Source organism: Amphiura filiformis, unplaced genomic scaffold, assembly GCF_039555335.1.
Source record: "Amphiura filiformis unplaced genomic scaffold, Afil_fr2py scaffold_22, whole genome shotgun sequence".
Classification (NCBI taxonomy): Eukaryota; Metazoa; Echinodermata; class Ophiuroidea; order Amphilepidida; family Amphiuridae; genus Amphiura; species Amphiura filiformis.
This window is the reverse complement of record NW_027305486.1, coordinates 2,871,503-2,897,693: the sequence shown is the minus strand read 5'-3', so window position 1 is coordinate 2,897,693 and position 26,191 is coordinate 2,871,503.

Here is a 26,191-nt window from a genome sequence, read left to right as displayed (position 1 = left end):
GTATTTAATGAACGAATGATCAGAGAAGTATATCTGGACACAGTCATTGGATATGGTCCATCTATCCACGGTCACCAACAAGCCCTGATGTTGTTCAAAGTTCAATAGACTACTGTTTCAACATGGCTGCCAAATTAGGTCAGGAATTCACCGTGGTAACTTGTGATCAACCAATCTATGACATAGCCCTTGCGCTGCAGAAGAAGAAGCCGGGGAAGTACAAGAAACTGATTCTTCGTATGGTCATATTGGTAGAATCGAAAACATGTTTAAGAGGAACCACAAATAAAATAATGGCAGGGAAAGACTACTGCTGCGGGCACACCGTTTTACACGCAGATGCTATGTTTGAATTATACTGGGAATCATTTGATCAGTGGCTTCAGGATGAAGGAATGGACGTTGAGTGCCTTTCTGGCATATCCCTCCATATACAAGAACTTATGGCAGCATTGACAGCAGAGGACGCACACAAGGCCAGTGAAGTATTCATGCAGGCAGTTGAATCACTGAAGGCTGTAACTGCTTTAATGGAAGAATTCCAGAAAACCCAGTGTCCATCGCCTACGTGATGTACATAGAGATATGGTAGGGATCCTCAACCGGTACATGTGGCTAGCGGTCTGGATGTTGAGAAGCCCATCTATAGGAATTATGCTTCCGTACCTAGTAGCTGCAGGGCATTACAATATGTGGCATACCTTCCACACTATTTAAAAGCCATAGAGTCGCTGTCAGTTATAGCTCAAGAAGTTGATACTGCCTTCAAAAGTGGTAAATTCACAGTACATCAGACCAGCAAAAAGTTCAATGTGGAATGACATGGCATTAGAATAGACCTACAATGGTTGTGATGCAAAGACTGACCTATTCCACAGCATAAGCCAGCAGCAAGCTGCGACGGTAAAATACCGTATAGTAGCTCCTAGACTAATCGCCATATCTGCAGACGTCAAAAGGATGGTGGACTTGGACAAGGTAAACATTAAACACCACGAAGATACTCCAAAGATGGCTACTGAACTCCTCAATGCAACAGCTGAAATGACAAATGGCATAATAACCAAAATGGTAAGCCCATTCGTTTACACTGGTCAAGATCTGATTCATCCTTCCAAATGCCAAATTGTTCGCATATACTAACAAGAGGAAACCCGTCACTGGTTCGTACATCATCCATAACCACACCCTGGAAGTAGTGACCTCAGCGAAATACCTGGGAGTACACATTTGACTCCAACTTGACCTTCAATACCCATGTGGACACAGTGGTTATGAAAGCAAACTACACCAACGCCTTCCTGTGTCTTAACTTCCGTCAATGCAGTCGCAAGATCAAGAAGTCAACATTTACCACCTACGTGCGGCCAATTGTGGAATATGCTGCAACAGCATGGGATCCACACACTCCCCGAAATGCTGACAAGATCGAGATGGTGCAACGAAGAGGTGCCCGGTTCGTACGACCAACCCAGCAGTGTCAACACCGTGTTCAAAGACTTGCAGTGGCCCACTTTGGAGAGCAGACGCACTAAAAGCCGACTCGTTATGATGTACCGGATCCGCTACAACCTTGTTGACATCAACTGGCGTGATCACCTAACCGAGTCATCATCCAAGACCAGAGGGCATGGATCCCGATTCACTTTACCGCACCGCAGCACCCAGGTATATGCCTCATCCTTCTTCCCCATGCACATGCAGAGATTGGAACAACCTGGCATTTGATCCTGCTCACCTAGCTTCCCTCAACACATTCAAGACTGCGTTGCTGGGGCCAACCACCTAGCCTGCACCAGAGGCCCAGGACTTTTTTTACTTGCACCTGTACATATTTGCACCAAGATAAGGTTGCGTCACAAACTTGTTCCACGCTTGTGCGCTATCGCAGCGCGAATTATCTTTATCCAGATGAAGCAGCACTTTACCGGAAGAAGAAGAAGAACGTATCTACTTGACCATATAAATGCCAGAGAAATTGGTATTAATGCACTTAAAATACGTCTAGTATGAAAGTCGACAATGTTAAGAGGCTAAAAAAGAGAGGAAGAAAACTGCTGCTGAACAAGCATGTTTTAGCATGCAGTAGAGAGCATTATTAGTAGAAATTTGTATTTTGTTGATGGATTGGACGAGAAAGACAAGAAGTCGGTATGAGTGGACAAGCTATCCAGGTTCTCTTTTTCATCCGAATGCTGCATTTAAACAAGGATTTTTATGAGAAAGGGAAATAAAGCAGCTTCATAAATGGCAATGATTGGCTAGCGCATGAGTCGCCTCCAAGCCGATGGTGGTTGTAGCGTGGAAGTTGACCGATGGCCTTTATCAAATGGTTTCAGCAATTCAGAAGCAAAACTTTCTTTGATTTACAAGCTATATCTGAAGAAATTGCTGAGTCTAAGACCTGCAGGTTGTGATGTCATTCACATCGGCGGGGATTGGTATGATGTTGGAGATCTGGTATCATTGAAGGGGGGAAGAACGGGAAAAGCAAACACAGGGGAAAACGTTTGAGTATAACCCACAGGATACCCTGCTTATTCCCGACTGGGATTTAGTCATGATGAATCTAAAGAATAAATACAACCTTCTGCACTATCTTGCAAAGGCATGGGAACGTCAACATGACAATCTACCACAAGGTGCGCATCCCATAGTTGGATGTTGCTTACGTGACATTAGAATTGACATCCTGAATTGTTATGTGCTGTCCATAGAGAAGCAGGTACCAGGATGTTTGCACATATCAGCTATTCAGCAAATGTACATCACCACAAGAAAGTTGTAATATATGCAAATGACACAGATGTAATCATCATGGGAATGTACTACGCTGGACTGGAGAAATTATGGCTTCATAAGCTAAACATCGCGTTATCAGTGCATACCATTGTAGAAAGAATGAGCAAAAACATGAACATTGTTGAACTGGAATTAACAACAGTGATTCTTGTCATATAGGCTTATGCCATTGGCGGCTGCGATACAATCAGCTACCCTTACAGGAAAGTCAAAAAGATAGTAATATGTACAATGCCTTCATAGCATTAGGAAACTATGGTGAAGCTGGTCAAATGGAGCTAACAGAATAAGTAAGGGCAACACGGCAATTCTTCTTCGCTCTTTATGGGCAATATGGCTTGTGAGCCCATCTGTTTGCAACGAAAAAAGTGGACTAGATACATTTACCTCCTAAAAGAAAATGCAATTGCCCAACACATCTTGCGTAGCGCCAACCGAATTGTCGTCAATAAGCAAGCCCATCTGTCTGAAACAGATTATCCAGATCCAACGCTGTATGGACGGAAGATTACTAATGGCAAACTTGTCCCATAATGATGCTGAAAGACCCCATGATAAATTGTTAATGTGCAAAGAACGGTGTAAAGTGTAATATTGGATGCATGCGCACAGGTAACCCTGATAGATGCGGACGTGTTGTAGCTGATATGACTACAGACAGAATAAGTGGTGAAACAACTGCAACAGAAACTGCAGTTGAGAAAACTAGGTTACAGAAGTAAGCCCAACAAAGCCTTTCTTATCACGCATGAAATTAAACCTATTTATGATATGATATATACAGTACCTCAAAGTATACATCAAAGTTTCAAATTTATGTAGATAAACATTTTAATTATGCGTTCAAGAAAAACAAAGGAAGTATACAAGTCTTGTGAAGCTCAAAAGTCATAATGCAAGAAAACTGTACTTGAAGTTGAATTTTCATACAGACAGCAATGCATATCAATAGTTTTTGTCGTTCATAAATCGTAAACAAATTGAGTGTGCGGTTCTGACATGTGTTGAAATTAAAGGTACCGATGCTTGTCATCATATAAAGCAATAACAATTATTTTGATAAGAAGTAAAAAGATTAAAACTTTCAACTGCACTCACCAGGTTATTTTGATATTTTTTACAAGTAGAGTCAGATTTGATGACGTCATCATATTTTGTCCGATAGACGTTATACAAAAATATATTTTGGAATCAAAAATATTTATTTCTTACTAAGAACATCCAGATGCATATGCAAATAGTTTAAAATATTCAAAAATTGGTTAAAATATATGTTTATCAGAGAAAATAGCCAATATCTATAGCCACGTAAAAGTGAAAAAACGGCTTATTGAGAAAATCGTAATCAAACATTATATTTAGTACACATGTCAATGGGAAAAATAAAATTAAAAGTTCCTTAACACAATATCTGAATATAATACTGCTTCTAACTTAACAGAAATGGAAGGAGGTGTATTTAGTGTATCCCTACAGGCAAGAATATTGTTTACATAAATTTTGCATTTTTTATCAAAAATTGGATGACGTCATCATTATTGCGCAATATCTAATTTTTTGCAATCCTGGAGAAAAATACGACCTCTGAATTTATAATCCTGAGGTTCCAGACTATCAATATCAAGTGGTTAAAAAAAAAAAGTTCTTTCAAGGTAACCCAACTCATTTTTTGTAGGCTTGGGGCTCTGACTACAATAAATGTAGGCCAAAATCAACATTAGCGGCATGCATAATTGGGATCAGATTCGGTTATGATATTTATTGCTAAATATGTTTAAAATAACTTTGGCCTTGAAGTCGTATGTAGTGTACACCGATTGCAACTAGTGTTGAACTTAAAACATTATTATTTTATGTTAAATGACGCGAGGTATTTTTATATTCATTTAATGAAAACATTAATGGGCCTAAATTGCTTTACGCTGGATTTGTATTAAACGGTAACGTCATAACAGCCCTATTACTGTACATCTACAAACCACAGATAACGCTCCATTTCATTGGACATATACTTGTTTGACAAATGGCTCTATTACGGCAATCCTACTACAAACTCAACCGAACAGAGAGCAGTGCACTTTTTTGTATTCCGATATCATGTTCATTGAATGCAAAATAAAACGACCAGAAACCCTGAAACACTAAACAAAAATTGATATAAAACCATAGAGCTAGTATATACTAGTACCATATATTATTGTAATACGACTTGCATTACGAGTGCGGTTTTACCAGGTGTTTTTCATTCGGCATACTAAAAAGCCTTTTTATCCCCAAAATGCCTTAAGATAATCATAGATTTAACCTTTTTGCTTAGTTTAGTGATAAAAGGTTTAACCCATCTCTTACTCGATATTCGGCACACCATCAATCCTGACCGTTAGGGGAATCAACATCTTGTCTTCCCCAAACTTTAAAATTAAACTAATACCTTATCGTTCAAACTCCTATTATCTTTCGAAAACAGATATCCTACCCCAGAAAGCAAATAGCAAAGGCTAACAAAAAGTACAGAAACACAAGGTAAGTCTAATAAATACATGCATGATTTAGTTACGGTGTAATGGTCGTGTTGAATTAGCACCTTCTTGACAGGTGATGCAAGCAGATTTTTCAACCCATTAAGCAATGCCACAGGTAACGTTCCAGGTTACCTGTGGCATTGTGGTCCAGAACCCATCCAATATCCAATATAAGACACCCACTCTAGCAAATGTTATATCACATGCAGGTGACCGTAAAGCACTGAACCTTTAGGTACCGTAACTCAACAAAATGCATGATCTGAAGTATAAAGGATTAAACAAGAGATTCGAATCACTTGGTTGATACGAGAATTTGTTTTTAATCGCGAAGGATCTTTGAAGTGAAAGTTAATTTAGGAACCGATGCAAGCAAATTGTTCAACTCATTATACAAACCAACACAAGTAGATCACAATAAATCACTGAACTGAACTTACATGGTCTAAATAATAGGTCGACACAAGACCTGAGCGCAAGAAGACCGTAAGTCCATATTTGGCATTTTGAGATATGACCGTTTAAACTTTTTAAAATAAGATAATTTGGAAATCAGAAAAGCCATAATAATGATACTTCTCAGGTACATGGGTATAGGCAAGAAGAATTATTTTGTATATCAACCAAGTAAATATATATGTACTATTGATCGATATTGATCGATTTATGGACTTACGGTCTTCTTGCGGTCGGATTAAAACAAAAGTTTATAACTCAAAACTAAATGCAGATGTTGGAAATATTTAACCATATTGGTAATCTATGTGCAAAGATGAGCAATTAGACACCTTTTTTTGTTGACATTGAATGTTGACCTTTAAACGGAAGTGACTCTCTAACTCATTAACCGAGCTCAAATGTATAATAAATCATATATTTTCGTAATCGTTATGATGAGGCGAGTAATTTGACATGTCTCTTGACGACATTGGACTTTTTTTTTCATTTTTGACCCCTCTTGACCCCTCACGTGACCCCTATAGGGATGGGGCCAAATGTCAAAAAATTGTCAAAATTTATGTCTTCATCCAATAACTTCAAAACCACCTTTAACTCAATTCCGTCGAATGTGGACTTACAGTCTTCTTGCGCTCAGGTCTTCATATGGTACTTTAAAACTTGTTGTCGAGCATGTAACGATCGATTTTTAGGATGAAAATAAACAACTTTGGAATCGACATGTAAAAACTGATACGTTGACAGAAATATGGTTTTCAAATTTGATTTCAAAGAAGGTTTTCGGTTTACTGGCTCATCACAGATATAACAAATTGGATATCAATTAAATTGTTCCGTGTGCTGGTCAAATATTGAGATAACTGTAAATATAAATGTACGTTATACGTTATTCTGTTTGCTAGCTAATTGTGGCATTTTTTTTTCTATTGTTTTTTATGCCCTTAAAAGTATCTGTTATTTTACAACCTTCTGGGCACATGTGACAGGAGCAGATTGAACCTGGCTTATGTAAGCAACCCAGCGATCTAGATTGGCATACGTCGTGACCGTGGCTGTGTCTCATTTTACCCAACTTCTATCCGGTAATTTCCTGTAGAAGATGCGTGTATTAGTCGCTCCCTGCGGCCCATAAGGCTGCAAGTCTCCTCCCCAGCTATCCCTATCTCTAGTTGTTGACTTGGCTTCATGACATCACTCTAGTTCCTTCCTTTCTTTTTCCACTGCCCGTTTCCACGTTGTCTAAGGTCGACCGAATTCCCTTCCACCTCCTTCTTTTTACTTCTTCACTTGTCCTGTTCATTTTGCTTTTCTTTTTCCACATTCATCTCATGAGGGAATACTTTTAATATTTTTTTCATTGAAAGTATGATTGGAGATAATTAATTAAATTAAACATAAAGCGAATTTATTGTATTTTATTTATGGAAATTCGATTCATATACTTTTGAGAAAATACAAAACTATTTTATAAGCTTACGAACTTTGCAAGATCATGGGAAATCTTTCACCACTTCAGCTAATTGCACATCTAGATAACAATTAACATACTGAATACAAGGTTCGTTTTTCAAAACCAAAAAATACTGTTTTACACTGACCTGACAGTTTCGAGTGTCTTGGGCGACACTCTTCTTCAGAGTGATCTATGTCCACACACCTCCGACGGATTTCGGCCTGTAGAGGGCGCACTACTCGCGTAGATGATTGGGTCATAGATGTGACTTAGAAAATGGGCCCCTCGTCTCTGTTCATGACTTGCGGGGATTTCTTCCTTATCCAGATGGATTCCATGATTCTTCTTGATCTCGCGTCACCTTCCTTGCTAAGGATTTTGGACCCTTGCCAATCGATGACGTGATTTTGTTGTACTGAGTGATCAGCTATGGCAGATTTGCTGAGCTCACTTTCCGACTGTTTTCTGGTCTGACGGGTGTAGTTCTTTTTCAAACCCGTTACTTTGTCCGTTTCTTTCATGTGTTCACTTAGTCTCGTGGAAAACCGTCGCCCCGTTTCACCCACATATGACTGATCACAATTTGAACAAGGGATCTCATAAACACAGTCTGTTGTAGAGTCTGGATCACTAGATAACATACTGTCCCGTTTTATAAACTATACACTTTATGATGTATTCGTGATTGAATCTGTTTTGCTAAATATATTGACCAACAAAGCTACTAGCCATTGGATCTCCGAAAACTACACCATGTTGGACAAATCAAAAATGCTGACTGTTCTTCAATATCACATAACAGTATTCTAAACCAATGCTAGCAATGTTTGTTCTTCTTCCAACACACTAATTGGTGCTTTATAACTTAGATAGTAACCTTTCAAATACTATTCTAACGACATGATGCAGACTTTTATGTTATTATCGGTAATGAATGTGGTTGGACGGGTTATTTTTAATTCTCAGTCAGTGGGAGTGGTCTAGCTTGTAAGCGATGAATTGTATTAGTTCCTGCATGTCGTCTATCACACGGTAGTGGACATGGTCTGCGTCGTTACGCAACACGCGTTGTAAGAGTAGTGCGTAATACGCCACGCAGTATTCGCAACTGAGTTTCTAAACAGGTTTCGTTCATTTTAGAATAAGGGGAGTTTTCATGCCGGTTACTTTAGTAACTTATTTGTTTCCTGAATCAAATTAGTTTTAGTTATCAAAATAATAATATCGTATTGGATTCCGCCTACTCAAAATATTGGACCAGCATGCCGTTTATCACACGGTAGACGATAACAAAAACAAAAAATCCTATCGTTTTTAATCTAATAATACTTTCTATCAATTTTATCATGTATTTATAAGGTCAAAAATCCACGATTCTTACCAACCGCTTAATTGGAATGTGCGAGAAACAATCTTGTTAAAGTAAATGTAAAGGACAAGGAGTGATTCTATAAAGTATATCAAAGTGGGAATAATGCTGTTATGTCACGTTTCTGGATTTTTGCAAACTTTTGTAAAAGATTAAGACGATTTAACTTTAATATGCACAGAACATAATGTTGTTATATAAAGAAATATCATAAGATAAAAGATAAGATGGGAGAGTTATTGAGAAAGCAACATTTCAAAGCGATAATAAAAACACCTGTCACGTTCTTTGTAAGCAAACAAGGATACTATATGATATGTATAGCTGATGTTTTTACAAGATCATCCGATTAACCTTAATGACATTGACACTTCCCATCTGTTTGAGTTGATATTACTTCTAAAATGATTATATGCAGCTTTGAGTTTCACAGATTACCGAGTCAAACCGAGGTGAAACGCAATTATACAATGAATTATATACAATCTTGTTTGTGTTCAAGCCGGCACGAAACAAGATGGAAAAGATGAAATTGGTTAAATCTATGTTATGAGATTATTGGGGTAAGGACGACATAACCAGGCTGTGTATACACTAGGAACCACAACATCTATCAGGGCACAATTTTTTGACCCAATACATTTGAACATTCATTGAATGTCCTTTGAAAACTTGAGTACAAAAACTCATTCTCTGCAAATCGAGGTCAAAATTTGCACTATGATTGTTTAATTGATGTTACTGAATTATGCCATTGGGATGAGGCCATTGTGGTACACGGTGATAGTCGTATCTTATCTCAAGCTTAGAGTAATGCCTTGTTGGATTATGTAGTGGCAGATTCGAATCAGAGGATGATTTAAGCACTTCCCACCACGCCACTGTGTTGACTTGCGGTTAGCACAGCTGTGTGAGTGAACATGACACCACTGCTCGCACATTGCATTGACGGACACGGTTAAATTTGAATTTGGACTGATATATTTACAATAACAACGCATTCAAAATGCTAGTCGATTTCACATTTTATGTTACCTACAGAAGGTGTGCATTATCCTTTATGCATACATCACTTTTGTTCTGAAATCGACCAAGGTAATAATGACACACGCACAATTCTTAAACAACGCCACTGTGTTGACTTGCGGTTAGCACAGCTGTGTGAGTGAACATGACACCACTGCTCGCACATTGCATTGACGGACACGGTTAAATTTGAATTTGGACTGATATATTTACAATAACAACGCATTCAAAATGCTAGTCGATTTCACATTTTATGTTACCTACAGAAGGTGTGCATTATCCTTTATGCATACATCACTTTTGTTCTGAAATCGACCAAGTAATAATGACACACGCACAATTCTTAAACAACATCTTTTGCACAGAATTCAATGGGATTTGAAAAGTAAAGTGGCAGTTGAAACTCTAGTGATAACACGTTTGCAGTGCATGATGGGGCTTCCTTAAATCATCCTCCGGATTCGAATCTACCACTACAAAATTCTACATTGCGTAAGTTACTCCAAACTTGTTACGAAACACATTATGGTCGTTCTTGCTGATGGGGTTTAAAGAGTAATAACACTATTGAAAATTGTCTTCATTTATTCGTTTGCTCGTTTGCCTGTGAAAAATATCTACCACAATGGTCAATGACTGCTTCAATACATAATATAACCATTCAATGTAGCACATTTTACAAGCAAAGTACGACGATGCTTCCTCCTGTCATCTAATGACGGCGCCTGAAGTTCATGTAACGAATACCAGTGTTACTTTACATAATGAATAGGTTGTACATTGTATAGTAGTGCTATGGGATTTAGACATTATATGATTTCGCGGGAAACTGTTATATTGATGATTTCATTTTAAATGCTGTTGAACCCGTATACAAATTTTGAGAAATATGCCATACCCTGTAAATATTGATTAATTGGGTTACAGTAATGTAAACATGCTATAAGATGTAGACGGTGTTGAAGATATTATGTTAATATATGTTTACCGCCCAGATTGATCTTATCTTGAGAGCTGGAGAAAGTGGCACATTGCAGAACAGAATTCTCTAGATGCCCTTTTGCACATACATGTTAAATTTATCCTTTATATAATACCTGGGGATGATGGAGTCGGATACTTCTTCAACGACAAACTTAATGCTCTTACCACTATGCCATGCTCCAATTCTGATTAAATTGGCATCATTCTATGTATCTACCAAGGTCGTGGCCCCTGTAACAGACGTGTAAGTAATCTGTAATTGTAATAGGTATCTGACAATTGAAACCTGTGAGAAGCAATCGGCAAATTGATTTCACTCAATCTTGGTGTTCATATTGGAAGTGTCTATCCGTATTACGTCTGGTAGTCAGTGAAATGAAATGTGACGTGTCATGTCAAAAGCAGACACTTTTGGGCAGGATCGCAAATGGAGAAATAGCCAAACATCTGTCCGGGTGATTTTTTCACAATTTGGGTTTGTTGCGAATTTGTGATGTTATTAAAGTTTAAAATATAGTCTGATACTTTCAGACTGGAATATAACTGGCATCTGGTATTTTTTGAGACATTTGTCAAGATAATTGCTACTCTTAACATTGTCAATAATATTTTTAAAGGCCGATATCTCAATTGCCAAGTTTATAATACCATAACTTACGAATTCAATATCTTCGCTTAGGAATGTCCGATTTCATTGGACAAAACGGCGTTGTGGACGAAAATATCTCTATATTTAAGATATGTAAAAACCTGCCCAAAAGTGTCTGTTTTTGACATGACACGTCACAAATATGCAATGCATGTATTATGTAACCAACTGCTTTCAATATGATGTATCGCAAAGCATCACCACCACCATGAAATCATAAAATAGAAGGAATTATTCAGCTTATCTGGCTAATTTAAAATATAAGTAAATAGCGCCCTCAATTTGCACTCAAATATACAAGTTATATAATAAAAATCACCACTAGTAAGCAGAAAAGATGACTAATTTGATATAGAAAAGAAATTCTATCTGAGAATAGCTTTACAACATATGTGTATTAGCGTAATAGCTGTTGGTATTGTTCAGGTCTAGCATTGAACATTATTTAATGTTTCTTGTTAGAAAAAATAATAAAGGATCACATAAAACTGCCGTGCGTCGTCGTCGAAGTCGACCCTGGTCGAAATCGTCGCCATTACCACCGTCATCACCGTCGTCATTGTCAGTTTAAAGAAGTTTGCTACTTAAATAGTTTTTTTACTTGCGCAATACCAACATTGAACTTGTTTTTTCATCGTTAGTTTCACACTCTACCAATTGATGTAGTCAGCAACATTTGAGTGGAATGCCTTTCATTCTGGTCACAAAAGTGACAAATTGCTATTTTCAAAATACAACTAAGAGTACAAGACAACCCCTTTTATTTGCAGTAATATTCATTGCCACATAGATAAATATTTTGTCTATAAAAAGATACGTTTATTGAGATTCAATATAAATACACTACTTGTCATTATTATTTAAGACAGGAAGACTGCAGGCCAAAATGTGCATCACTAAATCAACGCTCTCAGTGAAAATTAAAATAAGTGTTTACTTCAGGCGGGTGTCAAGATTCAGAAATACATTGAGTAGAAGTGTCGTAACTTTTTTATTATTCACGCTAGGCATACAAAATGTGTACTTTTCAAAAGGGCAGGGTCATGAAACTTAAATAGAAACATAGACCTGGTGAAAAATAAATTAAGAGAACATCACACACGCTATTGATAATAAATACATATATGCAAAGAAATCATGTTTCTTACTTTGTTTGGTCAATTATTCAACAAAAATAAAATAATCGCCGATATGGAAAAAATGCCCCTGATATGTCATAGGCGATAAGAAAAACACACACAGATCACTTTATAACATTTAAATATCTTAAAATAATAGGGCGAAAACATACCACGTGTGCGTTTATATCGACATTGATTTACTCCTTTCCTTTTTGAAAATTGTCTTAATTAATTATTTAAGAAGTTACGGTACTTTTAGGTAATAAAGCATTTCTGAAGTTTTTCAACTGCTAGGTATGTCAACGCACTTTGGGGAGCCATTTGAAATATAGCTTGACACCGAATAAATGAAATTAAAATATTAAAAAAAAAAAAAACACTTACATATTTTCTCTCGTTAATCATTGTGATATAACACGTCAGAACGATAGATAATTTGAAGACTCTGTAAAACTCTAAATCCTACATTTAGTTTAATAAAATGAAATATTGTATTGAAGATTAATGCATAAAGGCTCTCATGTAATATATTCACAACCTCATTAATAAACGCGATGCGCGCGATTCAATTACATTTAGTTATTTGTGAAAACGCAAACGCAAATTGAGGTCATTAATATCTCACAATAAAAAATTGACCGCAAAATGCGTAATTGTTCCAATGTCGCACACAATTGACCGGCGTTTGCGGATGCCGTATTTGGATTGCGCGCTACCATATTTTCACATATTATGATACGCACTTTTGTTATTGGTCGTCCTGTTTTAGCCTGATCGATTTTTGGAAAGGGAAGATGTAAAAATCATCTATTTTTATAAACTTTTGAGCAAAATTTGTGTGTTATTTTGCAAGGTGAAGAGATTAAAGTGACGGTTATGAATGAGGTTAATAACTTTGCATCGGTAATACATGTATGTCGGGCATTGTGACAAATCTAAACATTTTGCTTTGGATCTCGGAATATCCCTCTGGGCTACGCCCCTCGGGATATTCCTCGGTTCCAAAGGCAAAATGTTTCGATTTTTCAGAATGCCCTCCAAATAACCGATGCGCAGTCATTAACCTCTAAATAGCAAAAATGCAGTGTACTTATTGTCCACAGGTCTTACCGTTTTTAAACGGTAAGTCCTGTGGACAATAAGTACACTGCATTATTAAAATACCTTTTCCCAATCCAAGATTAAAAAAAGAACAATCACGCACATGCGGTGGAAATGATATCCATTATATCAATCCTTGTGATCTCCTTTGAAACACTAACCATCCCTCTTTTTTGTCAGCATTATTTGCCTTACTATTTGAGAGCAAACATCTATTCATGCTTCCTTCCGAATCAACTTAAAGACGTTGTTTGTCTCCGTTAAATTGTTATGCTGGTCTATCTTCTGAATGACGGAACACCTCCTACGTAAATCCGTGCAATGTTATTTAATATATAACCAACTGTGAAATGACAATGACCCCTTGACTATAATAAATAAAGTATAGCTGTTATCCAACAGTAAGTAGCACCTTATCTTTATCATTCATTTCTGCCACAAATGCAACAGATATAATGCACTAACTAGACAAGAAATGAGCTTTGTGCGCGAGGCACCCGGGGTAGAATCAAGCGGCGGCAAAAAAGAAGGGGTGGCGGAAGATGAAGTTGCTAGATCAAATATATGTTGGTACGTTAAGAAACCTTTAATTGTTAGCTTTAATAAACGAAAACATTTATTTCAATCGGCTCACAACTTTTGAAGATATGCACTTTTAAAGACAAGTACCCGTTTTTCACTCTGTCCACGGATAACAAACAGAGTGGTTGTGATGGGTCATGCTGTGAAGTGGGCTGCAAGATCACCTAGTTACAGGGACTTTCGAAGGTTTTATACACTTGTATAGTTCTAGCGATTTTCTTACAATAAGGATGTCAAAATATTGGACAGAATTTTGTGAGGTCGGCAATTCAGTTTGTATCGTCATATTAGAATGATGATCCTTGAGGGCTAACAAATATCCCCACAGTGTTATTTTAACTCCATCACTGTCGTTTGCTTTAAATTGTACGATTATTTACTTTACCAGCGGTAATATAGTATTTTACAAACAGTTAACAGAGGATATTGACTTAACCAAGGCAACCCCTTTAGGTTGGCAACAGCCGCAGCGGATATTTGCACTCAATCTTGTTACCTTTATTTTGTGTAAAGTGAAGTCTCATATGTATAAGAATATGAATATCACGCTTCAAAATATAAATTGTAAGGTGATAAGAAAAGAAACGTTTGTCGTTTAATATTTAAAGTTTAAATAGCGCAGGTTGTTTCTTTGATTGTCACACAGAGTGTCGGAACCAGAAGACTGTGAATCTTCTACCAGCATCAGAAAGGATGCTGGTAGAAGATTTTTATTTTTTATTTTTTTTTATTGGGTTCTGTACTGTGAGACATGCTTCAGACTCACTCCAACTTTTTTGGTGTTTTTTCACATATTTTCCAGTAATTTTTATCATCTAGTGGTGTGTAGCTGTTTTTATCATCTTATAATAGTGTACCTTCTTGTCATCTGTGAAATCTGGATTTCTGGGATAAGTTTCAAGACTCAACTGAACAAGGTACCAAAATGCTGCAACCTTGAACATTTTTAAGCTTACATGACTGCTGTATTCTGTTCCTCATTGAAGTAAGATTACCACCAAACTTTTTAAAGCTGCAGCTGGTCTGCCAACTCAACATTAGCTTATTAAAATGACTTCTAAAGCTACTCATCCAAGTTTGTACTTTTTGCTATTTCTTGGTTTATTTACAATCTGCCATCGTATACAAACATGTGTAACATCTGAGCTACAAGTACTTCATTCTGATAGCCTGAATTACAATGGTAGACTAATTCCATTCTTCGACACAACATTCAACCCAATCAAGAACCCGTATTTTTTCTACGTTTGATGCACACATACCAACATTATCTGAAGCTTATACCATTTCATTCAGTTGTGCATTGAATCCTCATCAGGGTAGAGGACTAAATGTTAGTTCTACACCGTTTCTTTGCTACCCAAGGGGTCATCTCCCCCTGTTCATTATAGTCAATTTATTGGCTGGCGACATCAATTTGAACCCGGGACCTACCCATTTCTCAGATTTGAACTTGAGCTTTGATATTCAGACGAGTGATGACGGACTTTCCTCCGATGAATTTTCATTTAATTTACCTGACGATGGATCTCAACGTGAGACTGTGATTGACATTTTATATTTAAATGCACGTAGTATTAAAACCATAAGAAAAAAGAAACATATAAATAAAATCAGGGATTACTGTGCAATTCAATCAAAAAAACTATATTTTGTACCGTAAAGACCGATCTAATCACTGGAAGACCAGAGGTGGTGGTCTCTTATGTGCAATAAAAAATAATATTATGTCGCTACATAGACCAGATCTTGAACCTGTTAATGATGAAATCATGGTGTTGGAAATAAGACCTACCAAGTGTAAAAAAATGGTCATTGTATTATGTTACAGAGAGCCAGATGGTTGTGTGGATACATTTGTTCAAAATCTGCAGCTTGTTTTGTCCAAAGTTGCCTCTGAATTTGATCAGTTCCATGTTATTGGTGACTTCAACTTGCCCAATATCGATGGCTGCAGAAATATGAATAATGTACCCCCTGCTGAACTGTCTTTCTGTGATGTCATAAATTCGTTTTTACTGACCCAGCTTAATTTTATTCCATCCCGTGATGCATGTAAAAATATTCTGGATCTTGTACTAACTACATCACCTGATCAACTGTGGTTCTCTCGAGTGAAACGTTTCCTACTGATCGCAAACTTTTAGAATTTCGTATTTTAACCAAAGTTGAAAGACTTAAAAAAATTTGTCGTGAAGCGTATAATTTCAAGAAAGCAAATTTTAATAATGTTAGACATGAGATGGATAATGCTGACTTATTTGATTGTGTTTACAGTGCTGGCACTGTTGATACTGCTTGGTCAAATTTTAAAACAATTTTACAAATGTTCTTGACAAACATATTCCTAAAATCAAAATCAAGGATAGCACTACTCCAGACTGGATTGATTCTGAAGTTCGTCATTTACAGAAAAGTAAGTTCACAGCCTGGAAGCGAGCACAGAAATCATATTCTGAGCATGACTGGTCAAAGTTTCGGAAACTTCGTAATCGCCTGAAAAATCTGATTGCTGTTAAATATGACCAGTTCATTGATGATTTTGGGTCTACGCTTCTGGAAAATCCAAAACGTTTTTGGTCATTTTTTAGATCTAAAACCAGATCAAAATCCTTGCCCCAGGTCATCAGTGATACCAATGGTGTAACCGCTTCCACTGCTAAAGATAAGGCTACTCTCTTTAACAGTTATTTCTTTTCTGTATTTACCAAACCAAAGAATGATCTGAACTTTCCAAATATTCCCATCTTTGAACATGAATCATTGGGCAATTTTGAACTTCAAAATGATGATGTACTTGATATTCTGAAAATTTTGAATGTTTCCAAAGCATCAGGCCCGGACGGTATATCACCACGTGTCCTAAAGGAATGTGCATATCAAATTGTATCTCCCTTATGCCATATTTTTAACTTATCTCTGAGTGAAGGTAAATTACCTCAGGAATGGCTTGAAGCCAATGTAATACCGGTTTATAAAAAGGCCGACAAACAACAGGTTGGAAATTACAGGCCAAATCGTTCGACAGTGTTAGTCATAAATTACTCTTATACAAACTCCGGTCTTTTGGTTTTCATTCTGGTCTACTTAATTGGTTTCAAGCTTATCTTACAAATCGACGCCAACGTGTTGTTGTTGATGGCGTCCAATCTGATTGGCTTCCAGTGGTTTCCGGTGTTCCACATGGCTCTATCCTTGGGCCCCTTCTTTTTGTTTTATACATAAACGACCTGCCCAGTGTTGCCCAACATTCTAAGATTGCTTTATTTGCCGACGATGCTAAGTGTTTTATTAATGTAAAAAAACCTTCAGATTGTGAGCAGCTTCAGTCAGACTTAAATGCACTAGTCAATTGGAGTAATACCTGGGAGCTTAATTTTCACCCTTCCAAATGCCAGGTCATTTCCTTGACAAGATGTAGGAAACCCGTCCTTTATGATTACAATATGAATGGCACAACTCTCAGTAAAATTGATACCATCAAAGATTTGGGTGTTGACATATCAACTAAACTTGTCTGGGATACCCATATTAATAGAGTTGTCAAAAAATGCAATCGTAAGATGGGCATGATCGTGCGTACAGTAGGGTTCAATGCCCCAGTAAAAGTTACCAGAACTCTTTATAGTTCCCTGATCAGGAGTGATCTTGAGTATGGTAGCTGTCTTGGGAGCGGTACATCCAAACATAACATCCAAATGTTGGAAGGAGTTCAAAGACGAGCTACCAAATTCATTTTACATTATCCTGATCAGGATTATAAGGAGAGGCTTACCAATTTGGACTTACTTCCCCTTACTCTCAGGAGAGACAAAATTGATCTCTTGTTTTTTTACAGATGTAGGGAGGGTCACTATGATATTAATGTCAATAATTATGTTAAATTCAGCCAAGGGAATGGGAAGGACCATCCCACCACTAGATTATCTTCAGATCCATTTAAACTCAAAATTCCACGTTGCCAAACTGAAGCGCACACGACTTTTTATTTTAATCGCATTGTGCAGCTGCCCTTGTCTACAAGGACAGCCGGTTCCTTTTCTTCCTTCAAATCCGGGGTGGTTGAATTTTTGAATTCTCATTTTACTCAAAATTTTTTGTTCTTTGAAAACATGCTCTTGGAGCTCTTACTGCAGATGCTCGAATTGCAGGCTTATTTAATTTTTGATGGGGCTGTGATGGGTTTTTTTTCCTCCCAATAATTTGTTTTCAAAAATCGAAAGGTGTGATGGTCCTAGAGGTGATTTTGCACCTGTTTGTCCCATTCTTTTCGCTGGCATTTTATTCTTTAATTTGTCTTGACTATTAGTATGTGCACTATTTATATAATATATTTATCTTTGTAATTGTATATGAGCCAGTGATGAAGCATAATAAATAAATAAATAAATAAATAAATAAATAAATAAGGATAATTATTAGCTGCGGTATGGCTATAATCCAGGGCAAATGTGTTGGCTCACTCAATATGTTTTTGAAGCATCACATGACCTCACAGTCACCATGGAATTCACTTATGAAACCTATTCCCCAATCCCTCCCCCTTTCCCCTAGTCAATGTTAGATATGTCCACAGCATCAGAAAGTCAAGGATTCGACATTGATAGAGGGAAAGGGGGATCAATTACAAAGCATATGCTAAAAGTGATCCAACAAATGTTGTCCTGGATTGTAGTCTGGCATTGGCACCATACCCTTGTAGGAACTACATGTAAACACAAGTTACATAGTAAGAAATGACCACGGAACTATATTCAGCTTTTATCTGTTTTCTGTTTTTGTCGCACATTTCCATCAGTCATCAATAATTGAACCACCACATAATATCCCCACCGCACCACATTCTCTCAGTCAGTCCTCCTCTCTATGTCATAAATGTTGTTTGTAAAATGTAGTTTATTGCAATTTCCAGACAAAGTTAAGGCAGAAAGATAATAAAATTAATACTTTCATTTGTCAAAACCTGTAAACAAGAACTGTTTGTCCATTTTTATATTTAATCTGGGTAAAATCTAGAAGCAGTATACAACGAATATTTTAGCTTTAGAACAAATGATATAAATTCGTATCAGAAAAAAATGAAAACAAAATATACCAAGATTTAACAAAAATATTGAAGCACCAGTTATTTTGTAACGCGTGACATACTAATATCCATTAGATAAGTATGTTTACCACGCAAGATAAATACCACCATGTTTTTGATGAGACCACAATTTTGACATAATGCTTGAAATAAGGATTGCTTAATGTAATGAAATATGCAATTTGTTCCGGATGTTTGTGTAACATAAATATTTTTGCAGGGGCGTGCTTGTTCGCATAAAATGAAAATATAATAACATGTCATGTTATTATGAGAAATATTTAATACTGGGCCTCTTACCAAAATAACATCATCATGTTACTTATTCTTAACCTAGTTGGGTGCATGTGTACTTTCTGCAGTTATTGGTATTAATAAACATGTTGGTAAGCCAATATCACATCGTTAACTGTCTTATTGCTCTCAATACAAATTTCTCACTTCAAATACAATTAGAAAAGTTAAGGTAAAATCAAGCTTCTGAAAATAAATTCCAAGCCCGGGAGAATAGATGTACCCAAGCATATTCTATATTTTAGGTTGCATTTCAATCAGATGAAAAATTACAACAAAATAGTATACGCTGTCATTAAATATGCACTATATATTCTGCCTTATATGATAGTGTTTATAGTTTCTCTGAAACTTTAACCAGTATGTTTTGTTTCACAAAGTGAAGCTCATACCCATCTAACATTTGAGATGATATTTTAACCTCGTTGTATGTGCATTGTTTTGCGTACATGCTTTTTAAAATAATTTGGCTCAGTCCTATTTGTAAAAAATAAAATGATTTAATCCTCGTTAATGATTTGACTAAAACGAAAATTTTACAATTATTAAAAATATTCATTTCGAGATAACCCTTCTCGTGTGAAGCAAACATGCAATCAATGATGCTGCCGCGACTTTACATACTATGCTCGAAGCTAAAAGCACTACCCTGTTCAATATCAGTCGCCTAGTCAACTAAAAATAACTTATTTTATGAAAAAGAATAATCGCAGCGCAATAAGACAGTTAAATGTGGTAATTACAACAAATGACAATTTAGATCAACAATCAATTAATCGATCTATTTTATCTTGCTTAGTCCATAAACAGATTTACCAAATAGAAAGTTAACAAATTACCAATAAATGTATTCCAAAATCAACATTAGCGGCATGCATAATTGGGATTAGATTCGGTTATCAACCGATACATATTTTGATAATAAATTTGGCCTTGAAGCCGTATGTATTGTACACCGATTTCAACTAATGTTGCACTTAAAACATTATTAGCTCAGGTTAAATGACGCGATGTATTTTTTATTTTCACTTAATGAAAGCATTAATGGGTCTAAATTGGTTTACGCTGGATTTGTATTAAGACGGTAGCGTCATAACTACCCTATTACTGTACTTCTAGAACCACAGGTAACGCTCCATTTAATTGGACATAGACTTGTTTGACAAATGGCTCTATTACAGCAATCATACTACAAATTCAACCGAACAGAGAGCAATGCACTTTTTGCATTTCGATATCATGTTCATTGAATGACCATAAACCCTGAAACATTAAACAACAATTGACATAAAACCATAGAGATAGTATTATAACCATATAGTAAAGTAATACGACTTGCATTACGAGTGCGGTTTTACCAGGTTTTTCAGTCGGCATATTAAAAGCCTTTTTACCCCCGAATGACTTAAGATAATCATATATTTAGGGCCTAACCTTTGTGCTGTGTTTAGTGATAAAAGGTTTAACCCATCTCTTACCCGATGTTCGGCACACCATTAATGCCAACCATTAGAAGAATCAACATCTTGTCTTCCCCCAACTTTAACATAACTATAAAATAACTGGCGTATGGCCATTAATTTTAAGAAGACTCGGTGGCTATTTTTGCAGTTGCGCGAAATCAATTAGAACATGAACGTCACAGTTTCATCACTTTCTTTACAAGAATCGTTCTGCTTCGTAAAAATATTGACCTCTAGGCTATTTTGTAAACATGCAACAATTTCCTGTTAAAAGTAGCATCTATTAGAGTCACGCGGTAGCCGTGACCAGCAAGTTTAAAAAAAAAGACTGTTAAAGAAGACTAAGAAGATGCTCCCGCGAGACTATATTTATACACCTGACATTAAAACACTTGACTTCTATTGTTCTATGATATTTTTCGCTGCGTGCAAAGTGTATCTAAAACCATGTTTAATGTTATTTAGAGTCCCAAATGTAATATCTTGACTACTCATTAATTCAAAAGGGACACCAATCCTACAGTCAACCATTGTTTAATAATAAACAAACACTTTTGCTTCATTTCACCCGGTATTTCATAGCGAAAATTAGTGGAAAATAATGCTGATCCAGAATTTTTGGACAAGGCTACAGAACTAGCGGGCAATCACCTACACACTACTTTTTCAGATTTACTTACAATTATTATACCCTAGCATTTTCTGAGATATCCTACATAAAAATTCTGAGCCCCATTCGCCAAAAAAAATCAAGTTTTTCACAATTCTTTTGTTCTTTCCGGACGATGCACCCATTCATATAATAAATAATGTAATTCGACACATCAATTTATATCAGAGTCCCGTAGCTCAATGGTTTCGGCGTTCGACTCAAGATTCGGGGATCCGAGTTCGAAACCCGATGACCAACTGTTTTTTTTTTCAATATTGTATTAAACAATAATTTTATTGTCATTAATCAAGGATAACACAATTTTAATCATCCAGTGCTATTGTGATATTATTTTTTTATCAAAAGCAAGATGTTTGATTCTCAGGTTTATTATTTATTATATTAAGGGCCTATTTAAAAAAAAAAACCTATAGTGCAGCCGCTAGCAGAACAAATAATAAAAGAAATCTCTTTATTACTTTCTTTATTTATTTAAATCTGAACAACACAACAATCTGAATAACACACGAAACTAGATCAGGTTACCAATATTTTCCCATTTAAATAAAGTTCTGTCCTACCACGGAGCGATTCGCATGATAATAGGACAATAAAACATGTAATATGTATGAATGGTTGTTGAATCGATCTAGAGACCTGTCCCTCTGTCATCTTCAGCTATCGTATAGAACTGTATTCCTACATGACTGTCATTTCAATTGTTATACCGTTCCGGTTGGTTTATTGCAAACACTATATAGGTGTGAAAAATTAGCAAAGCGGCAAAAATACACTAATGCCTATTGAAAGGAGGGACTGTCCCCACCACAGACACACAGAACAACTTGGCACAGCCTATAGGAATGTGCAACAAGATTTTCCACAGGGCTGCAAAGAACCACAAGCCGCGAAATTTTGATAGCCAACAAGCTTAAGCTATTTAATTAACCCTCGATAGAGAGCAGGGCTTGAAGAATGAGGGAAATTAAAATCACAAACCGCGAAAGACCGCCACCAACCGCCACTCAATAGGGATGTCAAACTAATTGCCCCACATGGTTACAAAGAACCACAAACCACGAATGTTGGATATCCACCTAAATTGCCCCGCGGGGCTACAAAGAAGTATGGTTATCCAACAAGCTTAAGCTATAAATTACCCTCCCCCAGAGACTGCAGGGCTTGAAGAATGAGGGAAATTAAAACCACAAATCGCGAAAGACCGCCAACAACCGCCGCTCAATAGGGATGTCAAACTACAGGGCTACAAAGAACCACAAACCGCGAAATATGGATATCCAACTAGTTTAAAAGACGAATTAGCCACCGACAGAGGCCAGGGCCTTAACAAGTAGAGAAATTAAAACCACAAACCGCGAAAGAACGCCAAAAACCGCCGCTCACTAGGGATATCCAACTAGATTGGCCCGCAGGGCTACAAAGAACCACAGATCGCGAAATTTGGATATCCAACAAATTAAAACCACAAATTAAAAGACAACCAACAACCGCCGCTCAATAGAGACATCCAGCTATATTGCCCCGCAGGGCTTCAAAAACCACACACTGTGAAGTATAGTTATCCAACAAGAATGAGGGAAATCAAAACCACAAACCGCGAAAGACCGCCAACAACCGCCGCTTAATAGGGAAATCCAACTAGATCTATAAATCTAAATAACTATCAACTGCGAAATTTGGATATCCAACTAGATTGCCCCGCAGGGCTACACACCGCGAAGTTTAGTTATCCAACAAGATTAAACTATAAATTAACCCCCGATTGAGGGTAGGGCATAAAGAAGGAGGGAAATTAAAACTACAAACCGCGAACAACCGCCAACAACCGCCGCTTAATAGTGAAATCTAACTAGATTGCCCCGCAGGGCTACAAAGAACTATCAACCGCGAAATGTGGATATCCAACTAGATTGCCCCGCAGGGCTACAAAGAACCACACACCGCGAAGTATAGTTATCCAACGAGCTTAAACTATAAATTAACCCCCGATAGAGGGTAGGGCATGAAGAATGAGAGAAATTAAAACTACAAACCGCGAAAGACCGCCAACAACCGCCGCTTAATAGGGAAATCCAACTAGATTGCCCCGCAGGGCTACAAAGAACTATCAACCGCGAAATTTGGATATCCAACTAGATTGACCCGCAGAGCTACAAAAACCAAAATCATTAAAACATACTTATCTTGCTAAGTCGTGGCACTTAGGCGCTTCCGTAGTATAAGCCTTGCTACATAGTTTCAATTTGAAGTAGATCGGACTGACTCTGTGTCTCGCTGGCATCGTCAACATTGGATATGTGTTGTTCATATTTACATTTTCTTAGTTGCCTTGAATAATTAAAGTATATTAAAATGTATATGTATCCCTATTAACATTACAGTCACGCGGTAGCAGTGACTAGCAAGTTCTCAAAATAAACGGCTGATAAAGTTTTATTAAATTATTTACTGTCATAAATCAAGGATAACATAATTTCAAACATCTTTTTTTCGTTTTATTCGTTTTATGGAGTACTTCGTAACCCGATGACTTTCCAAGCTTAGAGCTGCTTGGCTACATTCATAAAAAGGAAGAAAGTCCACCAAAAAAATGTTGACAACGTAAAGAAAGCAGCAAGTTTAAAAAGCCCCCACCTCGGCTCACTTTTTGAAAATTGGTCCCATTTTGAATATCAACAGCAAATCGGTGTTTTTAACGTTTAAAAAATAGCATCATTGCCATTAACATGCCTAACTGTTATTCGTTTAATTCAGTCATTGGTCATGAACTTAATAATTATTATAAAACAAAACATATATAGGATATTGGCCAAGAACAACATAATAACCTTTCTGATCGTTCCAGAATGCTAACAACTTAATATCGCATCGGCACATTAAAGATACATAACACTTCTGGGAATTTTTTAAGTTGATAATTATGACAAAGATTAAATCAGTATCTTTTACAAATGGGACCAAGTTTCAAAAAGTGAGCCGAGGTGGGGGCTTTTTAAACTTGCTGCTTTCTTTACGTTGTCAACGTTTTTTGGTGGATATAAGTTACGCTAAAGTTTTCCTGCGCGTAAACACGCACACAAACACCTTACAATATCTTATTCCACACTCTTAGATACACCACACACATCCATCCCATTACCGCTCCACACACACACCCCCACCCCACTCAAACCCCGAGTCTTGCAGTGATACATACCATATTGTTTCTTACACAAGTAGACGGTATCGTTATTGTAAATAAAATGTTAGCTTATGTTTGGGCATTAATTATAAAATTATATGATTATTCCGCTAATGACTTAACACCTTTTGAAGAGAAATAAGTGTTAATCTGATATAACGTCATATGTGCTGTAATATGAAAAGCGTGCAAAGTAGTAAAAGATGTATGTCCCCGAGGCTCTTCCGATTGAATCTTTATATATATATATTGCTTTATGTCTAGTGTAAAACATATTGTTAATTGCATTAAATTTGATTGATTATATATTATAGTTGAATAGGTTATCGAATAATCTTTGTTTAATGTCCCAATTGAATTTCCCAATTATGAGAATTATGAGGGACTGAACACTCGAGAGCAATTCAATGTATCAATCCCCAAAGACATTTAATCGTTTTAGTATTAGATTAAATTCTAAGAAACGCATATGATCCTCAATCAAATCATTGGATTATAAAATAATTTTCGTTTTTTGACGGACAATGTAACAATACAGCCGTGCGTCTAAACTCACAAGAATACTGGCTTTGTTGACCAGTACGGCTTATTTTTAACAACATGTTGAATACCTCTGGGAGCTTTAATACAGTATGCCTTTCCACCGGTGTCTGTGACCACATATGAACTACATCGAGGCACTGTAAAACTCAAAATGCTGTATTTCTGTATCTTGATATGTGTATGATCAAAAAGTGCTGTTAGTGCTGATGCATATGAACAATCTCACAATAAGATACAGTTTATGTCGTACATGGAGAAAATAAACTACTCACATAAAAAGTCCGCACTTATGTATTTATTTATTTATTTCTTATTTAACCCGGGGTGACCAATCAATGCACGTCCACTGTTCACCCTTGGTTCCCAGTCCTACACCAAAACCTAATCGTGTTATGACAATTTAATTGATAAGGTCGTGTGCAAAATCTTGTTATTTCCAATTTGATACCAAATTTGCTACCAAAAACTCTAAATTGACAAAAATTGACACCGACACTGAACCTAATTTAATTGTTACCAAACCGGAAAACGTTGCAAAAATTGGATGACTAATTAGCGTATTACGTCTCGCGTGCATTGCATTTATGCGCGTATAATGCTTACGCAGCTTTGCGCAATGCGCAAATACGCACTCCCTGACTAGATACGAAAATATACCCGGTTAGTGGTGTTATTTGATGTTTCTCTTAGCCTTTCTTCGATAGGGTTGCTACTCACTAATTCATCGCATGTCCTACCCTTATTTGGTTCTCATGATATTGCTGCGAGTTTGCGTTCTCAGGTACATACATTTTGAAAGTAAAACTGTGCGTATAATGTCGACGAATATTTGATTTATCACACTTATACACTGCTCTATATTCTTGTTTTACATGTATTAAGG